Genomic DNA, 12,536 nt, shown 5'->3' with positions numbered 1-12,536 from the left:
TCTGTCGGCAAAGCCTACATTTTTTCCACCAGAGCCAGGCTGTGCTCTTAGAAAGGGCTCCTAGGAGGTCCCTATGCCATCCTAACCTTTTGACACAAGATTCAGGAACATATCTCACCTTCCTTTTGTCCATCTGAACTTGAGGCATTTGGCTTCCACCCATAAACATAGATGCAGGCCATCATAGACTGACATGAGTCCTGGGGTGAGGAATATCTACACACTATAGACATGGCCCCATCCCCAATATCACACCCCCACCCCCAAAGCCAACCAGTCTCTGGGGACAACCAACGGGTTAAGATCTACCATAATGGGGACTTCCCTGGTGGCGCAGTGGTTAAGAATCCGCCTTCCAATGCAGGGGACACGGGTTCGAGCCCTGGTCCAGGAAGAGGCCACAGAGCAACTAAGCCCATGCGCCACAACTACTGAGCCTGCGCTCTAGAGCCCACAAGCCGCAACTACAGAGCCCGCATGCCACAACTACTGAAGCCCGTGTGCCTAGAGCCCGTGCTCCACAACAAAGAGAAGCCCCTGCAATGGGAAGCCCGCGCACCACAGCGAAGAGCAGACCCCGCTCGCCGCAACTAGAGAAAGCCCGCATGCAGCACCGAAGACCAAACGCAACCAAAAATAAATTAATTTTAAAAAATAAATTAATTTTAAAAATCTACCATCACAGCGGGACTCCTGCCCCCTTGCAGAACTGTACCTGCGGCTGAGCAGTGGCCTAAACCATTTGATGTTCCATTGCTCCTAAAGACCCATCAAACCCAACCACCCTGCTCCCACCAGGGCCTTGTTTTACGGTGCCTCTTTTGCTGGGCCTCATGAGAACAGAGCCCCTACATTCCAGCGGTTGCTGTCCTCATCTCAGCCCATCACAGTTATTTGAGTTGATGATCGGCTGGCACTTGCCCAGAGAGGACACGGGGCTGGGCTTGTTTTCCAAATCTGGCCCTCTCATTAAGTGTGCCCATCCACTTCCCAGAAAGGACCTGTAAAGAGAGATGAGCAGGATTGCCCAGGGAGGGACCCTGGCAACAGCTAAGCTAGCCAGGGCTCCCCGCTCCAAGGAAGGGCTTCCCATGGGACCAAGGCAGCTAGCTCACGCTTTTGTGTGCCTGAACTAAACTGTTCATTTCCCCCTGCAAGGTCAGTCCCAGGCTTGCCCTGTAAAGAGTTAATTCTGTGCCTGGATCTGGATTCAAGCCCCACCTCTGCCAATCACTCCTTGTCACAAGTCTGGGCAACTTGCTGAACGACATTTTCCACATCTGTGACATAGGTAATGATATCTGCTCTTACTGAACATTTAGTGTCTGTGCCAGGGACTGGCCTAAACACTTTGTATGAATTCTCTCGTTTCAGCCCCCAGGACTGTCATTATCTCCATTTTACAGATGGAGCATCTGAGGTTTAAAGAGGCAAAGCTACTGCCCCAAAGCACACAGCCAGCAGGTGGCAAAAGCGAGATGTGAGCTGGAGCCTGTGCGTTTATATTGGCATATCAGCATTTGCTGATGGAGGCTCAGGAGAATGTTTTGCAAAGCACCCACATTCAAGCCTTCCCATCTGTTGCCGGAAATATTCTGCAAACCTGCTGAGGCCAAATGACCATCCACCTTCCTCCTTCCTCCTTCTCTGCCAGCAGGTGGCCCGGCCCAAGCCAATCTGGTAAGGCAGAGTGGGCCCCAGGGACATTCACGGCTTTGAGAGAAGCCAGTGGCCAAATGGGACACAGGAATCCACATGCCTGCTCTTGGCCCAGGAAGCTCAGGGAAGGAGCAGGAAGGAGAGAAACATGCATTAAGCACCTACTATATGCCTGGTAGGTCCTGGAACATGAGAGAACAGACACAGAGCACCTAGCCCAGGGCCTGGCACATTTCAAGGGATGAAAGTTCCTTCTCCCCACCTCTCTCTCCCCTTGTTAGGATATCGTGACAGGTAGCACAGCATGGCTGTTAAGAGCCCAGGCCACAAAGTCAGGCAGACTTTAGACTTGGGGGTTGGGTAGGGGATCTGGCTCTGCCACTCACCAGATGGGTGACCTTGGAAAAGTTACTTAACATCTCTGAGTTTCTCATCTGTTAAACGAAGGTTCCAATAGTACCAGCCTTACAGACTGTTAAGAGGGCTGAATTAACAAATATAAAATATTTGTTAGGCACAGGCACATGGCCAGCACTCAGTAAAAGTTAATTATTGTCTTCCCTTTCCTTGGTAGTTTCATTCTGTCTGTCATATCTGTCACTGACCAGACCCCTCCAAGCTCTATTTCCACTCATTTACTTCTCTTAGTCCCTAAGCTTGTCTGGCATCCACCCCTCCCTTATGGCTGGCCACCCCAAGACCCTCTGCCCTTCTCCCAGTCCCTTTTTTGGGGGAGGTGTCGCCCATACCTTCTCACACCCCAATCTAAATTGACGGACATTCTGAAAAAAACACCTCACCAGTATTCCTCAAAGTATCAAGGTCATAAAGACAAAGAAAGACTGAGGAACTGTACCAATTGGAGGAGACAGGACAATTAAATGCAGTGTGGGATCCTGGAATGGATCCTGAACCAGGAAAAAGATATTAGTGGGAAAACAGGCAAAGCTCAATGTGCAGCAAATGACTAACTCTGCAGGATTTCAAACCCTGCACGTTCCAAAGAAAGCACTGGCCCTTGATAGCTCCTGGGAGCCAACCTCTAAACTCTTAGAATATCCTGCCTGAAAAGAGTACCTCTGTCCACCTGGGCCCTTGGGCCACGCCAGGCAGTTTACACTAACAATGTGATGTATGTGGGGTCACCGGTCATGCTGTATCAGTGTGGCTTCTGGAGTGACTGGAGACTGAGTAACTAAGATCAGCCACACCAGCATCCCAGGGCTCTATGACTCATGCCCTATAACCCTGGATGCCTAGGGTGGGGTGAGCTTCCCTGGTTATAGGTACAGTGTGTGTGTTGCCACACAGGGAGAATTAAATGCTGTCCATACAACTCCACTGGGAGAGGACGGACAACTGGAAGGTCGTGCCTGGTCTCTCCTGGACTCCACCTTATATGTCTTTTCCTTTGCTGATTCTAATCTGTATCCTTTCGCAGTGATAAACCATGATCATGAGTATATTAGCTTTTCTGAGTTCTGTGAGTACTTCAGGCAAGTCACTGAACCTGAAGTTCATCTTGGGGACCTTCCAACACACTCAAATAAGTTCTGAAGATTAGTTAATAGTAGTATGTCATGATAATTTCTTGCTTTCACTAACCGCACCACAGTTATGTAAGATGTCAACACTGGAGGTGGCTGGGTGAAAGGCGTACAGAAACTACTACTATTTTTTGCAACCTTCTGAAAGTCTAAAGTTATTTTGAAATAGAAAGTCAAAAACAAAGAATAGGAAGACATGAGATGATAAGTGTTAAAGCTGAGTGTTAGGTACTTGTGGAATCATTATATTGCTCTCTCCAGATTTGGACAGGTTTTCAATTTTTTGAAATAAAAAAAAATTAAACTAGAGGATTCAATAGTTTGGTACAACAAACTGAAATGATCACATCCAAAAACATGTAAAGCAGAGTCAGCACCAAAGTTGATAAAGAAATTATTTAAACACAGAATTTACCAACAGGTGCAGGAACCTGCACCCTGCCCTCCCCATGCAGCAGTGGTTTGAGCACCCCAAGCCCAGCCTACACTGTGGAGCTGCCAAGCCACAACCTGGCCAGGCGAGTGTACAGTGTCCTGCCCTGCCCACCCCATGTAGCAGCTCCAGCCCTGCCACATGAGGGACACTCCCTTGAGTGGCTGGTACTGGTGGCCAGAGGGACTGTGCATCTGGGCCCCACGAATCATCTCCTACACAAGAACACTCCTTCAAGACTGGGAGAGGTAGCTGTTTTGCCTAATACATATAGACAAACACATATAGTCAGGCAAAATGAGAAGACAAAGGAACATGTTCCAAACCAAAGAACAAGATAAAGCCCCCCAAAAAAGATCTTAATAAAATGGAGGTAAACAAACTATCTGATAAACAGTTTAAAGTAATAATCATAAAGATGCTCACCGGGACTTCCCTGGTGGCGCAATGGCTAAGAATCCGCCTGCCAGTTTAGGGGACATGGGTTTGATCCCTGGTCTGGGAAGATCCCACATGCCGCGGAGCAACTAAGCTCATGCGCCACAACTACTGAGCCCACGAGCCACAACTACTGAGCCCATGTGCCACAACTACTGAAGCCTGCGCGCCCTAGAGCCCACATGATGCAACTACTGAGCCCACGTGCTGCAACTACTGAAGCCCACGAAAACTATAAGACACTGATGACAGACATTGAAGAAGACACAAATAAATGAAAAAATATTCCATGTTCATAGGTTGGAATAATTATTGATAATATTATTAAAATGTCCATACTACCCAAAGCAATCTACAGATTCAATGCAATCTCTATCAAAATTCCAATGGCATATTTCACAGAACTAGAACAAATAATTCTAAAATGTGTATGAAACCAAAAAAGATCCCAAATAGTCAAAACAATCTTGAGAGAGAAGAACAAAGCTGGAGGTATCACACTTTCTGATTTCAAACTATACTATAAAGCTATAGTAATCAAAACTGCATGGTACTGGCATGAAAACATACACACAGGTCAATGCAACAGAACTGAGAGCCCAGAAATAAACTCACACATATATGGACAATTAATTTACAACAAAGGAGCAAAGAACACACAATGGAGAAAGGACTGTCTCTTCATTATGGTGTTGGGAAAACTGGACAGCCATATTCAAGAGAATGAAACGAGACCACTATCTTACATACAAAAAACTTAACTCAAAGTGGATTAAAGAATTGAATGTGAGATCTGAAACCATAAAATTCCTGTAAGGAAACATAGGTGGTAACCTTCTTAATATCAGTCTTAGCGATGTTTTTGTGGATCTGACTCCAAAGGCAAGGGAAACAAAAGCAAAAATAAACAAATGGGACTTCATCAAACTGAAAACCTTCTGCACAGTGAAGAAAACTATCAACAAAACGAAAAGGCCATCTAACTGAATGGGAGAAGATATTTGCAAATCATATATTCAACAAAGGGTTATATTCAAAATAGATAAAGGACGCATAAAACTCAACAACAACAAAACAAACAACCTGATTTAAAAATGGGCAAAGGACTTGAATAGACACTTTTCCAAAGAAGACATACAGATGGCCAACAGACACATGAAAAGATGGTCAACATCACTAATTATTAGGGAAATGCAAATAAAAGCCACAATGAGATATCACCTCACACCTGTTAGAATGGCCATCATCAAAAAGTCAAGAAATAACAAGTACTGGAGAGGGTGTGGAAAAAAGGGAACCTTCACACACTGTTGGTCATATTGTAAATTGGTACAGCCATTATGGAAAACAGCATGGAGATTCCTCAAAAAATTAAGGATAGAACTACCATGTGATCTAGCTATTGCACTTCTGGGTATTTATCTGAAGAACACAAAAACACTAATTTGAAAAGATATATGCACCACTATGTTCACTGCAGCATTATTTACAATAGCTAAGATATGGGAGACAACCTAGGTGTCCATCAATGGATGAATGGATAATGAAAATGTGGTATATCTATATACAATAAAACACTACTCACCCATAAAAAAGAAGGAAATCCTGACATTTGTGGAAACATGGATAGACCTTGAGGGTATATACTAAGTGAAATAAGTCAGAAGGACAAAGACAAATACCATATGATTTCACTCATAAGTGGAATCTAAAACAAAACATGAAACAAACAAACCTACAGATTCAGAGAACAGGTCAGTGGTTACCAGAAGGGTAGGGGGCTGCAGGGGTGAGCAAAGGGGGTTAACTGTATAGTGACTGATGGTAACTAGACTTTTGGGGGTGGTCACTTTGTAGTGTACACAGATGTCAAATTATTATATCGTACACTTGAAACATATAATAAAATACACATTTAAAAAAATCAAGACAATCAATATGTGGAAACTATGGCAGAGAGAAATTAAGTAATTTCCCATAGTCAGTAATAGCATAAATCCTTGGCAGAGCCAGGTTGGAACCCAGAACTTTCCCCTCCAAACAGCAGGGTAAAGGCCACCTTCCCTGAAGCCACCACCTTGTGTATGGCCATTGCCAACAGCAGCAGGAGACCCAAAGGTCCAGGCCCCCCAGTCCCAGCAGGACCTGCTAGGTGATGTCTCAGAGTTTGGATCCTGCCCCTTCCTCAGGACACAAGCTGGGCGCTACCTTGGGGATATGGTGGACAGCTGTGAGGCCCCTCAGTGAGCAAACACTCCACATTACAGATAGGGAAGCAGAGACCCAAGAGGGGAGGGCGCCTGCCCAGAGTCAGCACACCTCAGAAGTCCTGCCAGGACAGGAGGCCTGCGTCTCCTGATTTCTTTTCCAACCTTGCACAAATGGGTTAAGAGACAGTCTTTACCATCAAAAGACCTGGTTCAAATTCCAGCTCTGTAATCTACTTATTGTGCAAACCTGGGCAAGCGACAACACCTCTCTTAACTTGTCTCCTCCCCTGCAAAATGGGGAGCTGCATCCTACTTTCCAGTGCTGTTATGCAAGGGAAGTGAGGGAACCTATGAACACCCCACCCCACTCACCGAGGCCAGGTTCCCCTCTGGGTCCCACTCAAAGCAGTGCCCAATCCACTGCAGATACTCCAAAAATATCTGTCCAGGGAATGATGGATAGGGGTGTACAAATGCTAATGCTAAGCATGAAAAAGACAAGCCAAATTTTAGAGCAGAAACATGGGGAGAGGGGAAAATCGTTCACATTACAAAGCAATTCTTTCACTGAAGAAACATGTGAGGGGAGCCTTCTAAGCTGCTGGGATATTAACAGCTTGAGTTCCTGAAGGGCACAAGATGGCAGGAGCCATCAGGAAGGACCAGGAGAGGCAGCAGAAAGGTCAGGATCACTTTGGAAACGTAGCTGGGTATACAGCTTTTTTAGTCCCAGAGGAATCCAGCTTTGAGATTAGAGGACTGGGTCTCAGATCGGGGCATGCAAGCAAGTACAAATAGGGTGGACATGTGCATGTGCACACGCACACATACACACCAACCCTCACCTTTTAAAAAAGTGTCATAAACAAACAGGACCTAATTAAACTTAAAGCTTTTGCACAGCAAAGGAAACCATAAACAAAACTGAAAGACAGCCTATGGAATGGGAGAAAATATTTGCAAACAATGCAACCAACAAGGGATTAATTTCCAAAATAAACAAACAGCTCATACAACTCAATATCGAAAAAACAAACAACCCAATCAAAATGTGGGCAGAAGACCTAAATACACATTTCTCCAAAGAAGGGATACAGATGGCCAACAGGCACTGGAAAACATGCTTGACATTGCTAATTATTAAGGAAATGCAAACCAAAACCACAATGAGGTACCACCTCATGCTCGTCAGAATGGCCATCATCAAAAAGACTACAAATAATAAACGCTGGAGAGGGTGTGGAGAAAAAGGAACCTCCTTACACTGTTGGTGGGAATGTAAATTGTTGCAGCCACATGGAGAACAGTCTGGAGGTTCCTTAAAAAACTAAAAACAGAGTTACCATATGATCCCGCAATCCCACTCCTGGGCATATATCTGGAGAAAACTGTAATTTGAAAAGATACATGCACCCCAGTGTTCATGGAAGCACTATTTACAATAGCCAAGACAAGGAAGCAACCTAAATGTCCCTTGACAGATGAGTGGATAAAGAGGGTGTGGTACATATATACAATGGAATATTACTCAGCCTTAAAAAGTAATGAAATAATGCCATTTGCAGCAACATGGATGGACCTAGAGATTATCATACTAAGTGAAGTAAGTCAGAAAGAGAAAGACAAATATCATATGATATCACTTATATGTGGAAACTAAAAGAAAAAAAAATGATACAAATGAACTTATTTACAAAACAGAAATAGACTCACACACATAGAAGACAAACTTATGGTTACCAAAGGGGAAAGAGGGGGAGGGATAAATTAGGAGTATGGGATTAACATAAACACACTACTATATATGAAATAGATAACCAACAAGTGCTTACTGTATAGCACAGGGAACTATATTCAATATTTTTAATAATCTATAACAGAAAAGAATCTGAAAAAGAATAGATTTATATATATATATACACACACATACATATATATGGATAACTGAATCACTTTGCTGTAACCTGAAACTAACACAACATTGTAAATCAACTATACTTCAATTAAAACAGTGAATAAATAAAGGAAAAAAATTCAAGCAGAAAAGAGTCAATACCAAATAAAAACAAAAAAGGGCCAAAATTCCAGAGTCCTTCCCCAAGCATGGCCACACCCTTGGGATAGAGAATCCTGATGGCTCCTGCCAACCTCTGTTTATTCATTCATCCACCAAATACTTGCTGAGCGCCTACCCCGGGCCAGGCCCTAGGCTGGGGCTGGGGCTGGGGCTGGGGCTGGGACCGCATTGGTGACCAAGAACAACACAGTTCTTGCTTTCACCAGTGATTTAGACAAAAACCAGTAATTAAAGAAAAAAATAGCCACCACTGTTGTGGGCATACCAAGGGTGTGTTGTCTCTTTCTACCACCACTTGTGACACCAAACGTGTAGTCTTCCCACTCCAGCAACAAGCAATTCTCTGATTCCCCAACACTGGATGTCCAACATTCAATCCTGACACTAAGTCTTGGAGTTAGCGCAGATCCCCACAGGTTTAGGACTCAGTCCTACAAGACTCCCCCAACTTCAGACAACAATTGCCAATCTCAGTACTTCTGACCTACCAGCTATAAATTCAGGGGTTCCCATAACCCCCGCCCCGGCTTCAATAATTTGCCAGAATGACTCACAGAACTCAGGGAAGCACTTTACTTGCATTTGCTGGTTTATTAGAAAGGACACAACTCAGGAACAGCCATTGGGAGGGATGCATAGGACAAGATATGGCTAGGAGGCCACCCTCCCAGCACCTCTATGTGTTCACCAACTCAGAAGCTCCCCAAACCCCACTGTTTAGGGATTTTTATCGAGGCTTCATTATGTAGGTATAATTGATTAAATCATTGACCATTGGTGATTAACTCAATCTCCAGCATCTCTCCTTCCCCGGAGGCTGGGGGAGGGGGAGTGGGGAGAACTGAAAGTTCCAACCCTCGAATTAAGGCTTGGTCTTCCTGGCAACAAGCCCCCATCTCGAAGCTACGTGTGGGCCCCCAGCCACAGACAAAAAAGACAGTCTTATCACTCAGCAGATTACAAGGATTTTTTTAGAAGCTCTGTGTCAGGAACCAGGGACAAAGACCAAATCTATACTTTTATTATACCATAAAGTGCAAAAGTTTGGAGCTAAGAAAGCAAGGCCAGGAGCTTCTAATCCAGACTGGGGTGACTTCCCAAAAGAGTGAGACATTGTAGTGAGACAAAAAGACACAGGAGCTGGACAGGTAAAGCGGGAAGGCCCTGGGGACTTCGGTAGCAGGAAGAGAGGGCAAGAAGGTTTTAAGTTCAAAAAAGTTCTAAGTTCATTAGAAGTGGCTGTGAGTATCCCGCTAGGTTTTCCTGCCCATTCCTACTGTGATGATCTGTCTCTCCAGCAGCCCCCCTGACCCCAGCCTGGAAGGTTCCCAAGGGCAGGGGACTAGTATAGCTTTGTTTTCTGTGGTTTGGGCTTCCTGCTGTGCCCCAGTGCTTAGATCACTGTGGACATTCAAAAATAAATATTGATGCGTAACCAAATCAGCGCATCTTGTGCGACCCAAACCCTCACACACCTGCCCACAGAACTCTCACCAGCACCCTGCCACACAGAGCGGGAAATTCTACCATTAAACATCACTCCTGGGAATTAAGAAATTCTCTTATGGGGAGCTAAGAAAACAGTAATACTCTCAAGTTACAAATGCCTGGGGCTTTACAGTTTATCAAGAGCTTTCCTTCATATCCTGTGAGTTATAGTTAAGGCAAGGGAAGCTTAGAGAGGGGAAGTAACTCAGAGTCATACCTCCAGGATCTGAACCCAGGTCTCTGGACTCCGGGTAGAGGCCTGCGGTGTTTCTTTCTGCAGAGTGAATGTGTGTGCATCTGACCAGCACCAGGCTCTGGGAGGCGGGCCGGATAGGCAGGGAGAGAAAGGGAGAGACAGAGGCTCGGTAGCTGGCACTCACTAAGCTGCCCAGCCAGCCTCGTGCTGAGCTTATCTATCCTGCTTCACACCCTCCTAGCAATCTCCCAGGGTAGCCCCCGACCAGGAACAGCACGGTCACAACCACCAGAGGGAGGCAGGAGGACAGGAGAGTACATGCAATGAGCTCAACCAGGGAGAGCTGGGAGCCGAGGGCCTGCCAGGCCGCGCCTTCAGTCTTCTGTGGTCCAGCCCCTCCAGGGGAGGAGAAAGGGGCCGGGCCACCCGTGAGAGGCCTAGGCCTGCAGCTAGAGGCCAGGCCAGGCCGACTGTGCAGACACAGGACAGAGGTGAGTCAGGTGAACCGGGCCATGGGGCCCGGGAGGGACTGGGAGACTCCTGAGGACTGCACCCTCCCCGCAACTTCTACTGACTCTGAGAGCTGCTTTCTTCCATTCGACCCCTATTTCCTAGACGCTACCTGTGAGCCGGGCCCTGTGCTAAGTGTGAGAGCCACAGCACGAATGTGACAAAGATCCTGGCCCTCTTGGAGTTTACCTTTAAGCAGGTAGAGACAGCAACAAACAAAAACATAGCAAAGGAGCAAATTATGTTACGATAAGTGAAAAGAGAAAAGGTAGAGCAGGGTGAGGGAGACTGGGAATGCTGGGGGAAGGGGCTCGGGATTTTAAACAGGGTGGTCAGGTGGGCCTCACTGAGAAGGTGGCACTGATGAAGGACTTGCAGAGGTAGTGAGGGAGCCATGGGCACATCGGGGAAGGAGTGTTCCAGGCAGAGCACACAGCCCTGGCCTCTAGAGGCTGGAGGGTGAGGGGCAAGGCCTGGGTGTTGGAGTACAGCAAGGACGCAGCGGCAGTTAGAGCGCAGGAGGAAGACACAGGGAGAGAGGAGACAGGCTAGAAGGCCCTGCAGGGATCCAGGGGGCAGCTGACGGGGGCGCTCCTTGAATGTGCCAGGCCCTTTGTCAGCATCCCACAGCCCTGTTGCCCACTTAGGGGTGTCGGTTTGTAAGCCTGTGGATGAATTCCATGTGCTATTGTACGTGTGGCTGCGTGACCTTACAAAGTCTCCTCTCTTCCCGAGGCTCCTGTCCTCTCTATAAAATACTTGTAATGACAGCAGTGTATCTGCAGGGTTGTGGTAGAGAAGAACAGGAATCAAAATAGTGGCCACCTGCAGGCTCTTGGGACCCCACAAAAGCAGAGCTGGCCTCCCCAGGCACTCACTGCCTTGGGACAGGGACATTCGAGTGAATGAGGAATTGCTCCTATTGTCCACTCTAATAGCACCCAGTGGGGGCACCGAAGGGCTGCTCGGTTCTCCCAGGGGGCACTGCCATCGGGAAGGTTTCTTAGAGGAGGTGGCCCTGGAGGCTGGGGCTCACTAGGAACACCAGGGGAAACAGCGGGGGCAAAGGGCAGGAGGAGAGGGAGAGGAGGCCTGGGTAGGCGGAGTGGGTGGATACGGGGCAAGGGGCGAGAGGTGGTGAGATGGCAGAGGGCATGGACTCCATACAACAAACAGCCGGCCCCAAGGACCAGACTCCCAGCAGGGTACGAGGTAAACAACGTGACTGCAGTTTAGGAGCTCACCCTGGCAGCCAGAAGAGCAGAGGAAAGGCACTGAGGCCAGGTGAGCGACGAAGGTGGCCGAGGTGGTAGCCAAGGGAATGGATGGAACAAAAGCATCTGAGAGACTCGAGAAGTAGAAAGGACTATACCTGCTGGTCGCCGGGCTGTGGGGAAACAGGGGCTCTGAGAGGCTGAGGGTTTGCTGTGAAGGACACAGGGCCCACCGTGGCTGTGGAGGACACACAGGGGTCCCGGAGGAACATGGCACAGGCAAGGGCAAGCTTCCTCCCCTCAGCTCCACAGTACCCCTCAAGGCTCACGGAAATGGGCCAAACGAGCCTGGGACTTAGCCCCCTAGGTGCGGCTGTAGCATGGACAGAGCATGTGTTCTGTGGTCGGACCCGGTCCAACTCCTGGCCAGCAGTAGCTGTGCAGCTAGAGGCCATGCACTTAACCTCTCTAACATGAATTTCTTCGTACGTGACCTTCATTGACTTTATGTGAGAATTTCCCCCAGGCAATCAGACCCTGTCCAAATCTTGGCTAGAACGCACTGAACTACTGTTTACTGAGCAGTTACTGCATACAGTCCTGGACAGTGCCTGGTACACAGCCAAGGGCCACAGGGGAGAGTGCGGGGGTGGAGTGGCACACGAGCATTTAAGGGAGGTTGCTTTCCTCCAAAGCAGGCCTCAGCTGACACTCAGCCCTGGGCAGTTCCTTCTGCACACAGGTTCGTAGCACAGCCCAAGGCT

The 12,536-nt window shown here is 47.3% G+C and overlaps 1 protein-coding gene across 3 annotated transcripts in view; it reads left to right on the top strand.

The window, feature by feature from the left end:
• The first annotated feature begins 9,491 nt into the window (after positions 1-9,491).
• Positions 9,492-12,536, top strand: part of ACOX2 (acyl-CoA oxidase 2) — a 36,602-nt gene continuing 33,557 nt past the window's right edge. Inside the window, exon 1 of one of the 3 annotated variants that reach the window (XM_089919497.1) lies at positions 9,492-10,757. The gene's annotated coding sequence lies outside the window, so the exon portion shown is untranslated. The remainder of the gene's footprint in view (positions 10,758-12,536) is intronic. The other 2 variants (XM_089919499.1, XM_089919498.1) reach the window with 2 other exon arrangements.

This window comes from Delphinapterus leucas, chromosome 10 (assembly GCF_059928025.1).
Source record: "Delphinapterus leucas isolate spDelLeu-1000000601 "Yukka" chromosome 10, BTC_Dleu_Yukka2, whole genome shotgun sequence".
NCBI classification, from domain to species: Eukaryota; Metazoa; Chordata; class Mammalia; order Artiodactyla; family Monodontidae; genus Delphinapterus; species Delphinapterus leucas.
This window is presented reverse-complemented; position numbering and strand designations above follow the sequence as displayed.